We start from the raw sequence: 18161 nt of genomic DNA, 5'->3' as shown, positions 1-18161 counted from the left end.
TTATTCTTTCCTTTTCTTTTTTCTTTTTTTTTCTAGTCAATTGCAATGTCATCAAACTGAGAAATTAAAAAACAAAAAAACAAAAAAACCTTAACTGATAGGCATTTCTAGATTCACATACACTGGGCTCTACCAATTACAGTTTATGACCTCAGTGAAATAACTCATTCTTTCAAACCTCTGTTTCCACATCTATAATATAGGGGATCATAATATACTACTGAGTTCTTATGAGATTATACAACAGAATACACATGGAATATTCTAGCAGCATCTAAACATATACTAAGTGGCCAAGAAATGTTTTCATATCTGCCAAAACACCAGACCTTGCGGATACTCAAATTCCATCTGCAGGTACAACAAAATAAACCCCACTTCTCAAGATGTGTGAACCCAGATTTCAGAGCAACAAGAAAATGCCATGACTGCCCTTCCACTGGAGGTCTAGTTACATCCCCACCTCACTTCCCACCTCACCCTGGACCTCTTTACTTCCACACCATGGGACTTGCTCTGCACAGCAGAGTAGAGAGAGTGCTGGCTTTCCTTCCTCTCAGACAGATAGATGTAGGTTTGAACCTGAGATCCACCTAGCTATAACCTTGAGTAAGGAACTTGAATACTATAATCTTCAGTTTCTTTACCCATTTAATAGGAATCACATCTCTCTCTCTTTCTCTCCTTCTCTCTCTTCTTGATGAGTAAAAGTGGAATGAAATAGGCAGGCAAACACAGTTTGTCTTTTCTAATAATATAGGTGCCTTCTATTCCCTGTCCCTTTCACTGGGTGTCATCTTTAAGGACTATACAGAAATACTTTCTCTCATTTACTATTCAGTCATTCAATACTGAATGAGTGCCTACCCCTATGCCAGATGCTGGGTTTTGAGGAAAATTGGGTTTATGGGACAAATGTGATCATTCAACCCTTACCCTTGCCAGTGTATAGTCTGCAGCTGCCCAGGCAGAAGCACCCTCTACTCTGCCCTTGAGCCACATTCCAAGGGGGACAATAAGACCTGGGGTTAGGAGGAGCAAGCAGCCCTCAAATTCTTCCTCTTCTGTCCTCTCACAGTTCCAGAAATCTAGGAATTTTAATATCTGGAGGGAGGAAGCTTTGGTCCCTCCTCTTGATTACACGCATGAATGAAAGCAAACCATCTCTCTAGCTTCTGAGAGTGCCAGGTTCTTTAAAAAGATGGAATCCAATTCTGGGCCTCAAAGGTCAATGGTACAAGAAGCTGGGCTGCCCTTACACAGGACCCCAATCTCAGACAGCATTAAAGAAACGCCAGATGAATCGTCCACACTTGGAAATAGTATCCACCTATTACTAACATGATAAAAAAATAAATAAAAATAATTTTTTTTATATGGATGTACCATTTCAGTGAATTTTCTCTGCAAGACTGAGGTTTTCATTCCCAAAGGGCACTTTTTCCTTATTCTGTGGACCAATAGCCTCATTGGAAACAAAGGCATTAATCCTCACAGGTAAAAAGATGATTTAAAGCTTTGAGTAGAAAGCCAATCAACTTGACTTCTAGCCTCTCTCTGTAAAAAGCCCTGTGTAAGTATCAGAGCACTTTCATTGCTTGCCCCTAGGCACAGTTTGGTGGAAGAACACCTCCTTCCTTCCAGTAGATGCAGCCTATACAACCCTTGGGAAGGAAACGGAGTTCACCCTGGTCCTTGACATGAGCTCAGACGTTTTGACCTTGAAAAATGACCTTCCAGGCTGTCACAAGTCTCCACTGCTTGGTAAGACTGTGTCCCTATACACTTACATATTAGATCTGTTCCCAAAGTATGCACCGGGACTGTCTGAATGTAACATTTACCACATGCATCAGTTTCTGTCTTAAAAACATCAAATTGTTTCATATCTAATAAATAATTTTATAACAAATCATTACATGCATAATCTCATTTAATGTCTACAAAAGTCCTGTGAGGCAGGTATAATCCTTTTTCTAGGGGAAAAAACCAAAACTTAGTAATTTTGTCTAAGTAGTAAAATCAAGACCCAAATCCTCATCCTTAAATTTCCAATCCAGTATTTTTCATCTGCTCCACAGCCGCCTTACAACATTTTCCTGGATCCCTCTTGGAAATTACATATGTATATAACACACACACACACACACACACACACACACAAGGAACATATATAGTAAAGAGATCTCTGATTGCTATTCTTTCACGGGCAACAATGAGAAACTGAAGCACAGATTAGCCATGAGGAAGCAGAGAACAGAATTCCCTCCCTTTTTCTGCCTAGCGCTTTTGCCCTACTCCTGAAAATTTAAAGTAGTTTTAATGAACTGAACTTTCTTTAGAATGCTCAGTCTCCATCTGAAGAATCAGTATGGATTCTGTTTTCTCCATTTGTAAAGGAACCACTACAAGAAAGATCCCCACAGCCAGAACCGCTCACGAAGGGCAAACTTTCTTGAGGAGTGCCCACAGAACCAGCCAAGTTCCGCTGTGGCTTCAGAGTACATACACACACACTTCTGACTTCGTGGTTTTCAGCAATAGATGAGTACCGAAGAGTCGCATGAAAGCACACGTCTATCACTTCACTCAATAAACAGCTGTAACAGATACTCTTTTGGGAGGAGTATGTAATTGTCTTTTTCTCCCTTTGTACTGCACATTTCTTCATTCATCACTTTCCCACTATTAACATCTGTTCGCATTCTAAAATACCTTTCTTTACCTATTGGCTCCTGAACTTCTTAGAATGTATGGTTATAAAAGAATAAAACAGAGGATTTTTAAAGTTATCACATTCCTGGATATATACGTAGGAAGCCACTGTTTGTACCCTCTACCCATATTCAGCCCCCAGCAAAGCATCCCTCTCAGTGCTCAGAGCAAATGGAGAGCAGAGATCAGATACACCAGAATCTGACCATCTAACCCCAAAGTAGTGGAAGAATCTGGAGGAATCTGCTGCAGAATGGACTTCCAAAAGCCCTTATCAGCTGCTTTTCATCCTACTTCCCAACACACCATGGTCAAGGCTCAGGGGCAAGAACCAAGAAAAATAATTTCAAGGAGGAGACGGAAATGCCATGCCCATGGCTACTTCAGTGCCTCCTCTCATTGCTCAGGAGCACGTAACTGAGTGCCCACCACGCACAGCAGCAGTAAGAGGGTGTGGGGATGGCCTACTGTTGATAGTGGCTTCCTTTCCTTTTTTTTTTTTAAGATTTTATTTATTTATTTGACAGAGAGAGAACACAAGTAGGCAGAGAGGCAGGCAGAGAGAGAGGAGGAAGCAGGATCCCTGCTGAGCAGAGAGCCCGATGCGGGACTCGATCCCAGGACCCTGAGATCATGACCTGAGCAGAAGGCAGCGGCTTAACCCACTGAGCCACCCAGGCGCCCGGTGGCTTCCTTTTCAACTCTATTCCCCTGATCCTACTTTCCTAAAAAGTGAATGTAGCTTTCTCCACTCTCCAACCTGAAACTATTATCACTTAATTTTCCTTAAGTAGTCCAGAACCATGGTGAAAAAAGAAAATCAGTATCTACATTTCTTTTTACTAAAAAATGTAACAAAATTAAACATGTACACACCAGTCTTTATTTAAAACCTCTTCCACAGCATATCTGAAATATGTGAAAGCTTTGCTTGGGCAGTATTTAAAATCAGCTTTCAGGGGCGCCTGGGTGGCTCAGTCAATTGAGTGTCTGACTCTTGGTTTCAGGGCAGGTCATGATCTCAAGGTCATGAGATGGAGCCCTGCATCCATGCTTAGCACGGAGTCTGCTTTGGATTCACACTCTCTCCCTCTCTCTTCCTCTTTAAAATAAATAAATAAATCTTGGTGGGGGGGGGCAGCTTTCACTGCCAATGTCAAAATGAGGCAAAATATGGAAACAGCATCAGCCAGCAACATATCCTCTCAAAACATGTCTCCTCAAGCGTAGCAAAAAGAACATGAAGTGAAAATCAAAAGACCCAGATTTTCCAGATCATTGTTTCCTCTATGATTTGCTATGGGACACTGGGTAAGGAATTTTCTCTCTCTGGAGCTCAGTTTTTCCATTTCAGAACAAGGAGTTTCAATTCAGAAACTTTCCTTCCTTCCTTCCTTCCTTCTCTTCCTCCCTCCCTTCCTTCCTTCTCTTCCTCTTCTGCTTTTCCTTCTCCTTCTCTCTCTCTCTTTCTCTTATTTTTACTTTCTTTCAAAGAGTAGAAACCCTCACCCAAATGAAAACTCATTCAATTGACCAGCATATTAACCATGAAGGTGAAGCTGGGTTTTTGGAGCTCTCTGCACTGGTCTCCTCTTTGCCTTCAGGAGTGCCTATGGCAGCTAACCAGTAACCCAGATATCCTTAGAGCCCAGCCTGTTAGAAGGAGAAGGAGGAGGAGGAGGAGGAGGAGGAGGCAGAGAAGGAGAAAGAGGAAGAAGAAGAAGAAGATATCAAACTACAGGATGAGAACCCATACTGTACAGTGCGAAGTGTGTGCACTTTGGAATGAGACACACCTCAGTCCAAATCCCTACACGTGTCTGCTTTCACTAGAGCATGAATGAAGAGCCATTTTACAGGAGTTGCTCCTTGAGCCCTCATCTCTTCATCTGTAAAATGGGAATAACAATATCTATTAAATAAGGTTACCCTGAGGATTAATTAGAAGGATTATTAAAGAATGAGTTAAAACCCTAGCATACAGTAGGAGCTCAATAAACAGAAGCAATTGTTTTTTTACTGAGAAGACCAAGTGTCCCACCAAAAACCTAGTGTCTTGGTATAATTTTCAATAACATATTGTTTCACTCTTAAAAGGTCCTGGTTTGGACAATAAATTATATGAGTATTTAAACCATCTCCTAAAGTCATCCCTCCAGTTTTGACTCTGGGGTTCTCAAAATATGCAGAAGTCTACTGGTTGAGTCTTCGAATCCCACAAGGAGTCACAGATGACTTTTCATTATCAAGGCACGAGAATGCGGTTGGAGCCACTAGGGAGGCAGGCAAGAAGCTCACAAACATAGAAGAAACATTTGTTTAATGGTTTTATACTTCACCAGGGGAGAGATTCCCTTGACTCAATAACTAGCAAATTCCACGGCTATACACAAGTGGAGTCAGAGTGGAAAAGAGCCAGGAAAGCCAGCATTTGCTCATGTTAAGAGGGTATGTGTTTGGAGTAAGCAATCTCTCATGCATTTCATGTCTCCTGCAATCCTGGTGTTTCCCCTCCTCATTGAACATAGGCAGGGTAATTCACTCACGTGGCTGGGAAATGAAACACTTGAAACCCGGAACTGGGCATGAGAGAACACTGATCTTAAGAGTGTATGCTGATACAAAGAAATGTGTTCAACTGAGTAGGTATTGTGTGTGTTTGTATGTGCCTTGTGGTTATAATTAAGCAAATCCATTATAAGCGAACACACATTTGTGGACTTCTTTTAGTGTTAGTGATTACATTCCCAAACCATTGCCTTATTCGTAGACTTGACTAGTCTCTTCACTAAAAACTAAGCACTTCAAAATTGTTTTAAACTTCTGAACATCAGTCTTGAGAACAAGAGAGTAAATAAGAGCATCACTTATCACTTTGGTAGGCTCAACAAATGACATTTTGGAGTGTTAGCAGCCCTTAATAGAGACTCTCCTGCTATTAGTTAAGCAAAAAGGCATCAGGGTGAAGAAGGCAATCAGTGACCCATCTCTACCGTAACTAATCATTATCTGGATTGGCCTCAGCTGACATGGCGCACATTCCACTCCAGCACCTTCTGAGAGTGCTGGTGGTGACCATGCCATTTCAGGGCTGGATCTATGCTCCAAGCTGGGCTGCCATTAGCACCGATTAAGATTGCTTTTTAAGGAATGGACATCCTGGAAACTGGGACCTTCAGTCTTCTAAGCATTATGATGCCATTTACATTAAAAAAAAAAAAAAAACTAGAGATAAAACTGAGGCAGAGCAGGACTGTTCTGCTTCATGGAAGAGAGAGAGATGAACATGTGGAAGTAGGGGAATGGAGTGGGTATTGAGATGGAGAAAACTGGGATGAGCAAGGCTGGGGAAAAGGGAAAGAGAAAACCCAGGACCCTAGCATATGGCCATGTCCCAGAAGCAATTTTGAGGAATGAAAATATTTCAGGAGAATGTTGTAAATTGTTTGCTCCAAGATGTGCAAAGCCATCTCCCTCCTGCGTCTCCCCTTAGTAATCCTGAGTAAAGAGGTGCTGGAAGCCTTCTTCACATTGGCAAGGGAGAAACCAGTGAGAGGAATAGAGAAGCAGAGTAAGATGAAAAACGGCGCCCATCTGGCTTACACATGCGGGGCTTCATCTCCTAACAAAGCCTGTTACACAAAACAGGTGTTCAACAAGCATTTGTCAAGCAAATGAAATAAGTCCTGAGGAAAAGCTCCAAAGGAAGGCTTTGGTTCCTACCACCACAGAGGACTGACAAGGCTAGGAAGAGAAATTAAGAGGCCTTTTCCTTATTGGTTTGCAAAAGCAAATCCTGACCTGCTCACCTCGATGCTAACATAGCACATAAGTGTTTGCCCGGAAAGAGCAGCCTCATAGGGCCAAAGAGCTCTTCATGTGACATTGGCTTAGCTTTGGGTGTTTGGCTCTTGTCACTGTTTCGGAAAGTTTTAGCAGAGACAATAAAGAGGGCATTTAACATACAGAGAGAAAACCTCCCACATACCACCCATTCTGATGTGTCCAGCAGTGATCTAAACGCAAGGAGAGCAAAGGACATCCGAGTGACGCCCAGCTGGTTGAGTGAAATTTTGCCCTGAGTTCCATCTGTTCTAAGCCAAAGTGACAGACACAGTCTGGGGGTCCCACTTACAGTTCAGATTTGCCTCCCTCAGTTCTTCTCTTTTACTTGGAAGCTATATATAGTTCTAGACCATGACTTCAGGAACAACGGTTCTGGACTAACACTGATCATAGTGAGACCTAAGGAAGAAGCAGGTGCATGTACTTTCTTATGCTAGTGCTCTTGCGGTGCGGTGGATAGCCTTTGTTTTTATCTGCCCACCATAATTCCTGTCTTTGGCAGAGCTCTCCTCGTCATTCAGTGTCTCCCCATTATATAGTGTCCACATCTGCCAGCGTCCCCTTCCTGATCACAGGGTCGGTCATGTGACTCCAGATCAGCCTGTCTCAGAGCTCTGTGCCTTTAGCAATGGTGATTGGTCCAGGTGCACTCCTGTCATCCGAGCAAGGCCCATCAAAGTCTCGCCTGGATGGATAAATGGGCATTGGAAGTCAATAAGCTCGAAAACATGTGACTCTGGAGCCCTGGTGACCAAAGCCTGTTCACGGGATCAGACCCATACCCAGAAGGACACTGAGCTAAGGGGAGAGGAGAGGCTGAGCTCTGATGTCACAGCTGGAACCCCTAAATCCAGCCTGGAGGTAGATCAGCCATGGACTTGCCAGATGCATAGAATTTCATTTGTTCATTTATACTTAGGCTAGTGTCAAGTTGGATTTCTACAACCTAAAACGGAAAGTGCTGTGCTCAATGTAAGTGAATATAAGATGTTTATATTCAAGTAACTTCCATGTGGCAAAATGGAATAATCATCGCAATTATTGCTTGAACACCCATTTGGAGTCAGGACCTGTACCAAGAAATGAAGTGTGTATCTCATGGGAATGTCCCATGAACAAACGAATCCACCCAAGACCAAGAGAGATTGCTTGACTTGGACAAAAATCATGGAGCTAATGGATGGAGGAGGGGGATCCTAAACTACTTATCAGAGGGTACTCACTCCACTCTATGCTCCCAAAGGAAGAGCACATACAACAGCTTCCTTACATACAATCAGCAAATCTTTGGTGCTTGTTTAGTTAAGAAGCTGTCAGTCCTTTGCCATGAAGCTAAGGCCCACTGCACAGTCCTGTTTGTGCTACACAAGGCTCTAAGCTTCCAAACGAGCTCCTGGGGGAACCGGTCCAGGCGGGAATAGGTGGTAAGGCCTCTGTGCTGGTCTGTGGGGCTGCCTGTGCCACGTGCCAGGTACTCGAGAGGTTTGCTCTGCTATCAGCACTTGCTGGCTGAGAGTGGGGGGTGGGGCAAACACTAACACGGGGAGTTCACCCAGGATCAGCCATTTTCTTGGTCCCGGTGACCTCATCCAGCCTTCTCTGAAATGAAGACGCTCAGGAGTGGGGATGGCTCTTAATATACTAGAAACAAGACAACCCCCGTGTTTGACTGACCTGCCCATCCTCCTCCTCCTCCCTCTCCTACCTCCCCCGCCCCTCAGATGGGGCAGGGCAATAGCAGCCTATGAAATACATTCCAAAGGCCCACTGATGAGTCTTCCCTTTATTTGAATGTCAATTCCCATTCCTAGTTGTGAAAAGTGCATGGCTTCCCCTATTTAAATTCCCATTCCAAGTTTTGGAAAATGCATGAATGGAGTCCTGCACTACCATTCATTGCCTCTGTGACTCTGGTCAAGCTAACCAGGCTCTCCAAGCCTCAGTATGCTCTTCTGAAAATGGGAATGAGGCTGCCTACCCAAAGGCATCACAAGAATTTAACAAGGGATGTGCTCTCACTCCTCCTGGAGCTTGGCATGCGGCAGACGTTCCATGATGGTAAATATTGTCAGGGCTTCCCAAAAGTGTTCATGGGAACAAACTTAACGCATGCTGGGCCTAGTCTTCAGTTGGTGCCTATTAAATAGCCAGGTTCTTTCAAATTGGGCAGGAAGTGATTCCCATTTTCCATATTTGAGAATCCCCACAAACAATCCCTGGCCACAATGGGATAGATGGGGCCGAGCTATATCCTAAGATCATGGCATTCCTGCTCCAGCCTAATAAGCATCTATGTGAATGACTTTGATGCTAAGGTTAGTGGGGGGCTAAGGGTGGATGCTAGGGAGGAAGAGGAGATAAGAGGTCCCAAACACTAAGGTGGCAGCCTTTTTTTGTGGCACCTCCCATCTGTCAAGACCCAGGACGTAGCCCATGTATCCACCCCTGGTGTGGAGGGGTCACCCAGGCTCTGGACAATCACAGAAGCATTAAGCTCAGGGCAAAGCCTATTCTAGGACATCCCTGCTATTTCTCGTGTGGGCAAGGAAGGCAGGGGTCCTAAGAAGAGGGGTTGCCTCTGTAAATGTTTCTGCCAAGGTGGAAGCATCAGGAGAGTGGTTTTCAATCCTGAGTGTACGCTATGAATCACCTGGGGATCTTGACAATTACGGATCCCCACAAAGGGGGCCTGGAGGGACCCCTGAGATTCTGTATTTTTAACAAAATCCCAGGCAACATTGAGGCTTCCTGCCCAGACACCACGTTTTGAGAATAGCAAGGCTCTAAGACATAAGAAGTTCATAGTAAATGTTTGCTAATTAATTAGTAATAGATACATTGATGACTAAACATACAAGTGAATAACACAGGGGGAAGTAGATTATAATGGAAGGTCTATTATTCCAGCCAGACGGGGGTTAAAGTCCATACCTTCTGGACTTCTGGACTTGACATTTAACCCCCAGCCCCGGTATGTTCCTTTGACTCTTTTTCCTTTGTTATTTCCTTCTCTCCTCAGTGACAGGGCAGTAGAAAGAGCAAAATCACTATCTCTCTCATAATCCCTGAGTCTCCCTGGCCAAACCCATACAATGGGAACAATACAATTTATCCTACAGTTGTTGCAAGGACTAAACACCTCAGGAGAGGAGCTCAAGAAATGGTGGCTACTGACTATTACGTAATTAATTCACTGAGGAGGTGACAGATTTCTCTCCAGTACGTAGAGGGAACAGGGGAGACTATTACTTGTATGTATGTGCTGGCGAGGTCCCGAAGCCTTTGTTGTCCATTGTGTTGTGCTAATTTCACATATAGGGAAAATGAGCCTGAGAAAGATTCAGTGACTCTTATCCAAGGTCACAGAGCTGCGTAAGTGGTAGGGAGCAGTTGTGTCCGACCCCAAAGCCGCATTCTTTCGCCACCATCCTGCTTCTCCCCTGTGCCCCAGTGTGGGCAGCCTGCCCCATCTGAACACAGTGCTCCACAGTCAAAGGCTGTGGGGATTAGCTGTCAAGGCTCCAATTCGACCCAAGTCCGGACTCATTCCTTGGCTGGGAAGCAGACAGCCTGTTTACACGACACAGGTCTGGGATGGCAAAGTCCTCAGCGCCTGTTTGTCTGCTTTTGCCTTCTCCTCTCACTCAGACCCTCAGTGAGTCAGTTTTGGTCAAATGCAAGGACAGTCTGTGCTGAGCGTGCTCCAACTTATGGGGAAGGTGTATGAAGCCCTGAAGGTCACTGGGTGAAAGTGTCAAAGTGGACAGACAGATGGCCTCTCGCATCTCTGTGGGAGGGAGCTGTTTGCCAAGCAAAGGGCTCAAGGCCATCCTCTCTCCGAGTCCCAAACAGACCTGATTCACTGCCCCCGCTTTCCGACCACAGATGTTTTCTTGCTCACAGCCAGGTTCCAAATGGGGCAGGATCTGCCAGAATGAGCTCTCCAAGAGACGGAGAGGAAAGAAATGGGAATCTGACACGTTGTTTCCACCTCTGTAAACCTGGCCTCCCTGTCCAGACCCCAATCCCGCCTCAGTCCTCCCCTCCTGCGGCAGTGACAACTAATTTAACTGTTCCCCAGAGGTTCCCGCCCCCCCCCCCGCTATAGCATGGAACTACCCAGGGACATGGCTGCCATGTCAGCCATCCCACTTCCAAGCACCCCTGGCTTCTTGGGGGGGCCATGCGACTGCTGCTGACCAACCAGCGGAAGTGATGTGTGTCTCCCTCCTGGGCCAAGGCATGCCTCCCCCGCCCTCCCTTTTTTCATCCCAGAGAGAAAGAAGTCACAGGTGGAAGGAGCTTATGTCGCTGACTCACCACGTGGAAGGCTTCCTGCCGACCAGGAACACCCACATAGACAGTTTGGTGAGTGAGGAATAAAGCTTTATTATTTTGAAGCCACTGAAACTTTCAGATTTGTTTACTAGAGCAAGTAACATGAACTGTGAGTACACCCCAGGGCTGGGATAGCCACCGAGATTCTGATTGGATCCTTGGTATGGTGTGCAGCATAGGGCGCTCAGAACTTCATCCCTGGGATCTCACAGAACCCTCATACAACTCTGTCAGCTAATTGCCAGCCCCATCTGCCACCACAGAAACCTCAGCTCTGGGATAGTAAATCATTTGTTCCAGACCATACGGCAAGAAGCGGCAGCTAGGGTTCAAACAAATTTCTGTCTGACCACACATGTAAGAAGCCTTCTCTTTAGCCACTTCTGGACAGTGCAATCCCGAGGTCCTAAAGAAAGCACATCTTTCTATAGTCAGCCCTGGGCAAGAGTGCATGAGCTGAGCTCCTTTATTGGTTTATAGGGCTCCTCCCATACAGGTCCCTGCCTGGAATCTGGGGAAGATGAGGACCTGGGGAAGATGCGGACGGGGAAGAAGAGTGGAAGCTGGTTCCTCATTGCTCTAATCTGGCCAGCCAAGGGACAAAGACAGCCCTTGAGGGACCGATAAACCTTTCCTAAACCCTCTCCTAGGTCTGGCACAGACCCCAAAAGAGGAACAGCAAGTCTGGATGAAGTCCCTTTGGAGTGAAATGTAGTTGTTTAAACTGAGTCTAAAACTTGCTGTTGAGGGGTGCTTGGTTGTGGCTCAGTGGGTTAAGGGTCTGCCTTCAGCTCAGGTCATGATCAAGGGTCCTGGGACTGAGCCCTGCTCAGTGAGGAGCCTGCTTCTTCCTCTCCCTCTGTTGCTCTCCCTGTTTGTGCTCTCTGTCAAATAAATAAATAAAATCTTTCAAAAAATTAAACTTGCTGTTGGCATATCATGGTGAAATAGAATTTCGGTAAATTTCCCAATTGAAGTGACTCAAAACTATTTAAATTAAAATGTGCAAAGGCGGCCAAACTGTAAGGTATGAACTATGCTGTACTGAGTTTGATGCAGGCTCACCAAGGACAACGCCGGGGGTGCTCATGACACCACAGTAACATGGTACTCAAATGCAGAAAATATGGACATTGGAGTAAGAAGCCGGAGGTCCTGGCTTCCTCATTTCTGAAGACGGGATGAGGGCGGGGAAGCTGCAATCCTCTCTTCCTTCTCATGTTGGCATATTTCCCTGTCTTTTTCATCTTCGTGCTCAGCATCAGTACACTAGTTCAAGTGTAGCAGGAGAGGGAAGAGGGTGGTTTCAGGACCTTCTGCTCCTGCTCCCCTCTCACTGTGCCCAGGGAGAGAGCTCTCCAACTTAACCCTCCTAGAGCTCTCCAGCCTCCTCAGGATAAAATCCAAGCTCTTCAGACTGCCATTCCAAGTGCTGCATGATCTCACTCTGACCTTCATTCCCACCGTACATACCTTCATCCACTCCTTCATCCTACACTTGGTCCCCATGGCAGGTTTCACATTTCCCTGTGCGCCTTTCTGCTACTCTATCCTTTCAACGTCCCTGAAATGCTCTTCCCTATCTTAATTGTTAGAAGTTCAAACCATACCCATCTTTCAAGGCTGATGTCAATATAATCACTTGTAGAAATCCTGTCCTGACGCCCACAACTAGGACCTCCACTCCTGCCTTCTAAGCTCAGGCAGCACACTTCTTAGGGACTGACACCTTTGGTATTTATCGACTCATTATTTGACCCCATTTTTTAATCTCCCCTCCTAGCTCCGTGGAGAAAGAACTCCACCTGCTTCATCAACGTATTTTCCAGCACTTAGAGGTATAACTAATACAAAGTTGGTATTTGGCAAGTTTACTAAGTTAATCCAAAATTTTAAGTCAAGGAAAGACTCAGGGAAGACAGTTGATAGAGAGAATGCAACTAAGCCCTGCTGCAGTAACAAGTGAACCCTGACACTCATGACTTACTACGGCTTCTCACTCTACCCCCAGTCCCTCTGAGGTCAGGCAGCTCCCCAGGGCAGAACTCCACCAGCTACTGAGGCAAGAATCTAATCTCCTTCCCTTATAATTTCTAATCCCTTATAATCTCTGCATCCCAAGTGTTTTGCTTCCAGCTGTGCAGACAGGGCTCTAAGATCGTGGAAGTCATTGTAGGACACTTTATGGCCAGGCTGGAATTAGTGTCCATTTCTAATACTTGAAGGATTGTCTATGAAGCCTATAGCACTGGCATCACCTGAGGGTTTACTGAAATGCAGAATCACAGCCCCGACTCCAAACCTACTGAACCTGCACATTAACAAGATTTGCCAGGTGATGGGTGTGCACATGACATGAAAACACTCACGGACATCATTTGTGCTCAAGTTCCTTCATCAGGAACTCATTCCCGGGCCCAAACTAACTGAGGAAGCTTGGAAAATGTTTCTATCCTGATGCCTAGATGGGGAAGTGGGTTTTACTCACCACAGACACAGCCCCAAGCAGCATGTAAGATGAAATGGAACCACTCCTACTTCCAGATGAACCATGTCATGTAGAAACTCTGTACCTCAGTTACCTGCTCTGCCACAGCAGTTGGCAGGTGGAGTGTCTATACCTGACTCAAGTTTCAAGATGATGGAATCCAGCAGAAGGGCCCGGAATTCCAATATATCTGCAGAGAGACGGAAGCCAGATGAGAAAGCACATTAAAAAGCCTGAAATTTAAAGAACATTTAAATAGCATACTCTAAAAAAAAGTTGGTGTTGAAGTTGAAAAAACATTTAAATAGTATACTCTTAAAAAAAAAAAATAGAGAGAGCTCCTCATTGCTCTCACCAATGGTCATTCAACCAGTGCAAAGGCCCTAAGCAGCCACAGTAGCAAGCTGGAATAATCCACTGTTCATTCTCTGTGAAGTTCTGACCTGTTAGACCCAGCTGTTTTCACTATTTCCATTGGTCATTGTTTCTGGTTCTCATTAGTTGAAATTTATTTTAATTATTCTGTGACTCTATTTTTTCCAGAACACAAGGATTTGAGGTTCACATACTTTCATCTTTTATTTATGATTGATTAATTAACCAGCACTGCATAGAGGGATGAGGAGAGTAGGAACTTTTCAAAAATTCTTTTCTCATGTAAATGTGTAGACTACTTCACAAGAAAACTCAGGTCCTTTGTAATATTTGTACTTGATGGCGTTTTACTTGGGAAATACTGGTAAGCCAGCTCTGATCTTAAATTTGAAAGCATTTCATTCAAATAAAAAAAGAAAACTTAGTATTTCATAATATGAATTTGCTTCATTTCGCATGTGCCAAACACAGAAAAAAATCAACCTCAAAGCAATCAAAATTTCCCCATCAACATCGAGCATGTAATTTTTATAGCACAATATCCCTTGACCAACTACATTATACTTTTATTTTCAAACCATGGGGAAATAAATAATTTAGAAACTGAATAGGAAAAGAAAATAAATCCTTAAAAAGTATGTATCATGGAAATATTTTCTAGTGCTAAGTATGAACTGACATTCCACATCCACGAGTATGATTCCATATTAGGAGTCAATATCGTGTTACATAATTCACTCATGGGCTGCAAGGGTGAATGGGTAACATGCATATGTATGCCATCAACCATGGGATAATTTCTGCATTGTCCCAGGGCCACATATCTTTTCCTTTTACTTTTATTTGAGGCTCAACCGCCACTCTTGATGAACCATCCCTCTCAAGGCTTCAACAAATTGAGGACTTCCAAGTCTCTCTCTCCAGAATCCACCTGGCTCTTCAGCTTCACACTTACATAACCAATTTAGTGTAGGACACCTTTATTTCCAGAAGGACCCCGAATTCGCCTGTCCCAAAAGTAGTCCGCCATCTTCTCCTAAAATTTCTTATTCCTTCTTGTATTTTCTAAGCAAGTACTAAATATTTGCTGAATTAAGGGGGGACGTAGAGATTCATTCTTCATTTTCCTCGTTTTTATTTCCTGGAAATTAATATGATCCTTTATATACATTTACATTAGCTCCACCCACTCCTCTTCCCCTCAAATAACCTGAAGTGCCTTAAAAACATCTGCATGATAATACAAAGGAAACAGTTAAAGAAATGAGGGGAATGGCAGACTAGCTGGCAACATTGAAAGAAACCAGGAGAAGACTGATTCCCAGCACTGCATAGCAGGGATACAAACCAGGTTCTGAGCTTTCCAAAGGCTAAAAGCAAAGTGGGAAACACTTATCAAGGATGTATGATTCATAGTGTCTGTCAGATTAAAGGAAATGCCAGCTGTTCAAGAAGCATGATTTTATTATATAACAAAAGCAATGCTAGCAAATGTGGTAGGTATATGCTTCCATGCTGTTTGACTTGGGCCTGAGGATACCTCTTCAGTTGCCTGCCTTGTCTATTTAACCATTAGGTAAGTGAAAATGGACTTACGTAATACCTAAATTAACCTTTCCTTGAAGACTGAAAAAGAGTGGAAGTGGGCAAAGAATGACCTAATCTCCGTAGTCTTTTCTACTGCTCCGAGTACTTGATTCCAGTGTCCTCTAGCATCCTTAAGATGAAAGGAGAGTCCAATATAGATTTCCCCGCACTCCAGAAGGAGATTCCTCTGAAACCTTTCCTAAGCCAAAATGAAGTAATAAAGCAAAGAAGCAACTGCCATCAATTTATACGGAAATTTTTTTAGCAGTCCCAGACCTCCACAATAACCCCTCTTCAGCTTTTCTGATACCTTAGGACACATCTTGCTCCCAGCACACGGAATAATTGGAGATAAAGCACAGACCCTCACAGATGCAGCTCAGAGCTCCAGTGGCTTAATGCTGAGGTGCGTAGTGTACTGAGTGCCCTTCCTGGGGAGGGGAGCGTGGCCCAGGGGCGGGAGCAGTCCTGCTGCTGGGGGTGTGCACTATATAAGGCCCACTGCAATATAAATGCTGAACACTATTTTGGCTTTTCACCTTTTTTTTTTTTGCAAAAGCAAAAATCCTCTTCACATGTATTTCGGTTCATGAAAATGGGTCCTAATATGGACAGATCTTGCAGAAAAGCAAATAACGTTTACTTTTGAAAAATGAGGGATACTTATGTAAGGTCTACTTTAGTGAATCAAGGTCCTTTGTGATCTGGCTTCAATTTCCTCTTTTGCCAGTAAACTTCATCAAGATTGCCAATACTTACTATTCCTTAGACAGCATGCTCACCCCGCTGATCCTTGCTGGTGCCGTGTCCCCTACAAGGAACACTCGCACCCCAAATCTCTGTCTCACATTCTTATTTCATAAAACCCAATTTCTTCTGCAAACTCTTCCCTGGGTTCAGAATCAGGATCTCCCTCCTTTAGACTTCTACACCGGTCGGGAATGTGGACGTGGCTTAGCGGACTGACACCCACCCAAGGCCTTGGAAGGTGCCACTGCGAAGCAGGCTGGGGCTGTGTGATATCCTCTGAAAGCTGGGAATTTGGTGGTGGACACATGAGGATTCATTTTACTAAGCTTTTTACTTTTATATGTGTTTGAATTTTTTTGTCATAAGAAGGTAAAATAAAATCTGAAGATATATAACATTTCTAAGGTCAGGGAGGAAGAAGAAACTATGGGGAAAATTCCTCACTGAATCCCCATAATATGTCTCTGAATGAGCCTCTAATATCCCAGTTTGCAGATAAGGAAATTGAGGCTCATTGAGATGAGAAGGCCCTACAGTTGGGGTTTGTAGCCATGTCTGCTTGGCTCCAAGGCCAACATGTTCTCCACTAACACTATGTCTGCATCTAAGATCCTCAGGTTGGTCTGGATACTGGGGACGCATGAAGTTACATTAATGCCCACCCTCTCAGCCTTCACTGCCCCCAGCTGAGGTCTCCCCCAGTTACCTGGGTGTCTCACCTGAATTAAGTACATAATGTATGCCCAGTACTAGCCCTTAGTATCAAGTCATCTTCTCAATCCCTCTGAAAGGTAGGTATTGTTACTCTCCTTTCCGAGAGAGGGGGCTGCCCCTTAGAGATGAAGTCATATTTCAAGTCACATAGCTAGACCAGGTGGAGTTCAGATTTGAATCTAGGGATGTCGGATTCCAAAATGATTGCTGTGTTTATAAAGCATTTAGAACAGTGACCTAATAACAGAAGGGAAAAAAAAAATCCACACTAGCAGTTGGATGGCCTGAGTGTCAGCCACTTTTCTTGTTGCTTACCAATGAGATCTTTCTCAGATTGCTTTCTCTCTCCCACCGAGTCTTTCCATTATAGAAGAGAAGCTGTTCTCCATGTCCCTTAAGATGCGGTTTTCAAACCATAGCTCAGACCCATGAGCAAGTAATCAAATCAACAGGTCACCACAAACATTTACAAGGAGAGGAGAAGAAAGAAAAAGAAAGAAAAGAAAAAAAAACACATCAGAGTAAAGATGAATTGTTTCAATAAAGAGGCATAGGCATACACAGGCGCACACACAAACATATATGGATATGGTGTGTGGGGGGGTGAATGCACTGGGTCATGGTGTGATATCAATTCGCCCTTGTGGGTTGTTATCAACAGTCTGCAAGTTAGTGCTTTAATGCATCTCTCAGATGAGGGACTTCAGGCTGAGTGAAGTCTGACAATTTGTGAATGCAAACCACTAGTTTCGTGGAGACTCTGTAGACCAACAGAAAAGAAGAACTTTAGAATCAGACAGCTTTGGATTTGAAAGTTTGGATGTATGAACCTTAAAGAACTGAATCTTTGGATTTTAATCTCTCCCACTTGACCGTATGGTCTTGGACAAGTCATTTCATCTTTTTGGGCTATGGTTTCATCATCCGTAAAATGCAATTAATAATGCCCATCTTATGGGAAAATAATGAGGCTTAAGTGAGAAAATAAACACTTAGCAAAGTTCACAGTGCACTGTCATGCCCCAAAAATGTTAATTATAATAATTATTATTAATTTTAATACTTTTATTATGACCAGCAACATTATTTTCAAATTGCATTGAAATTATTTGTTTACCTGTCTCTTCTGAGACTGGACTCACAAAGAAATCTAAGCTACCCTTTGTCATTGTTTCCAAAACATATTTTATTCAATGCAAACTGATTACATGGTCAGCACCTCCAAAGTTAGAACTTGGACTAGAAGGTATAAAGACTACTCCATACATCCCCAACAAATTTATGGAAGGCTTTCATTCAGTTAAGAACTCTTTGAAAAGAGAATTCACTAACTTGAAAAGGAATGATG

The 18161-nt window shown here is 43.8% G+C and overlaps 1 long non-coding RNA gene across 1 annotated transcript in view; it reads right to left on the bottom strand.

Annotated features, from left to right (window-relative positions):
• LOC106005356 overlaps nt 1–13567 on the bottom strand; it is a 51956-nt gene extending 38389 nt beyond the window's left edge. The window contains exon 1 of the long non-coding RNA XR_001178659.2: nt 13388–13567. This is a non-coding gene — a long non-coding RNA (uncharacterized LOC106005356). The remainder of the gene's footprint in view (nt 1–13387) is intronic.
• Nucleotides 13568–18161: the final 4594 nt, after the last annotated feature.

The sequence above is a fragment of the Mustela putorius genome, unplaced genomic scaffold (assembly GCF_011764305.1).
Source record: "Mustela putorius furo isolate JIRA1106 unplaced genomic scaffold, ASM1176430v1.1 tig00000580_pilon_pilon_pilon, whole genome shotgun sequence".
Lineage (NCBI taxonomy): Eukaryota > Metazoa > Chordata > Mammalia > Carnivora > Mustelidae > Mustela > Mustela putorius.
This window is presented reverse-complemented; position numbering and strand designations above follow the sequence as displayed.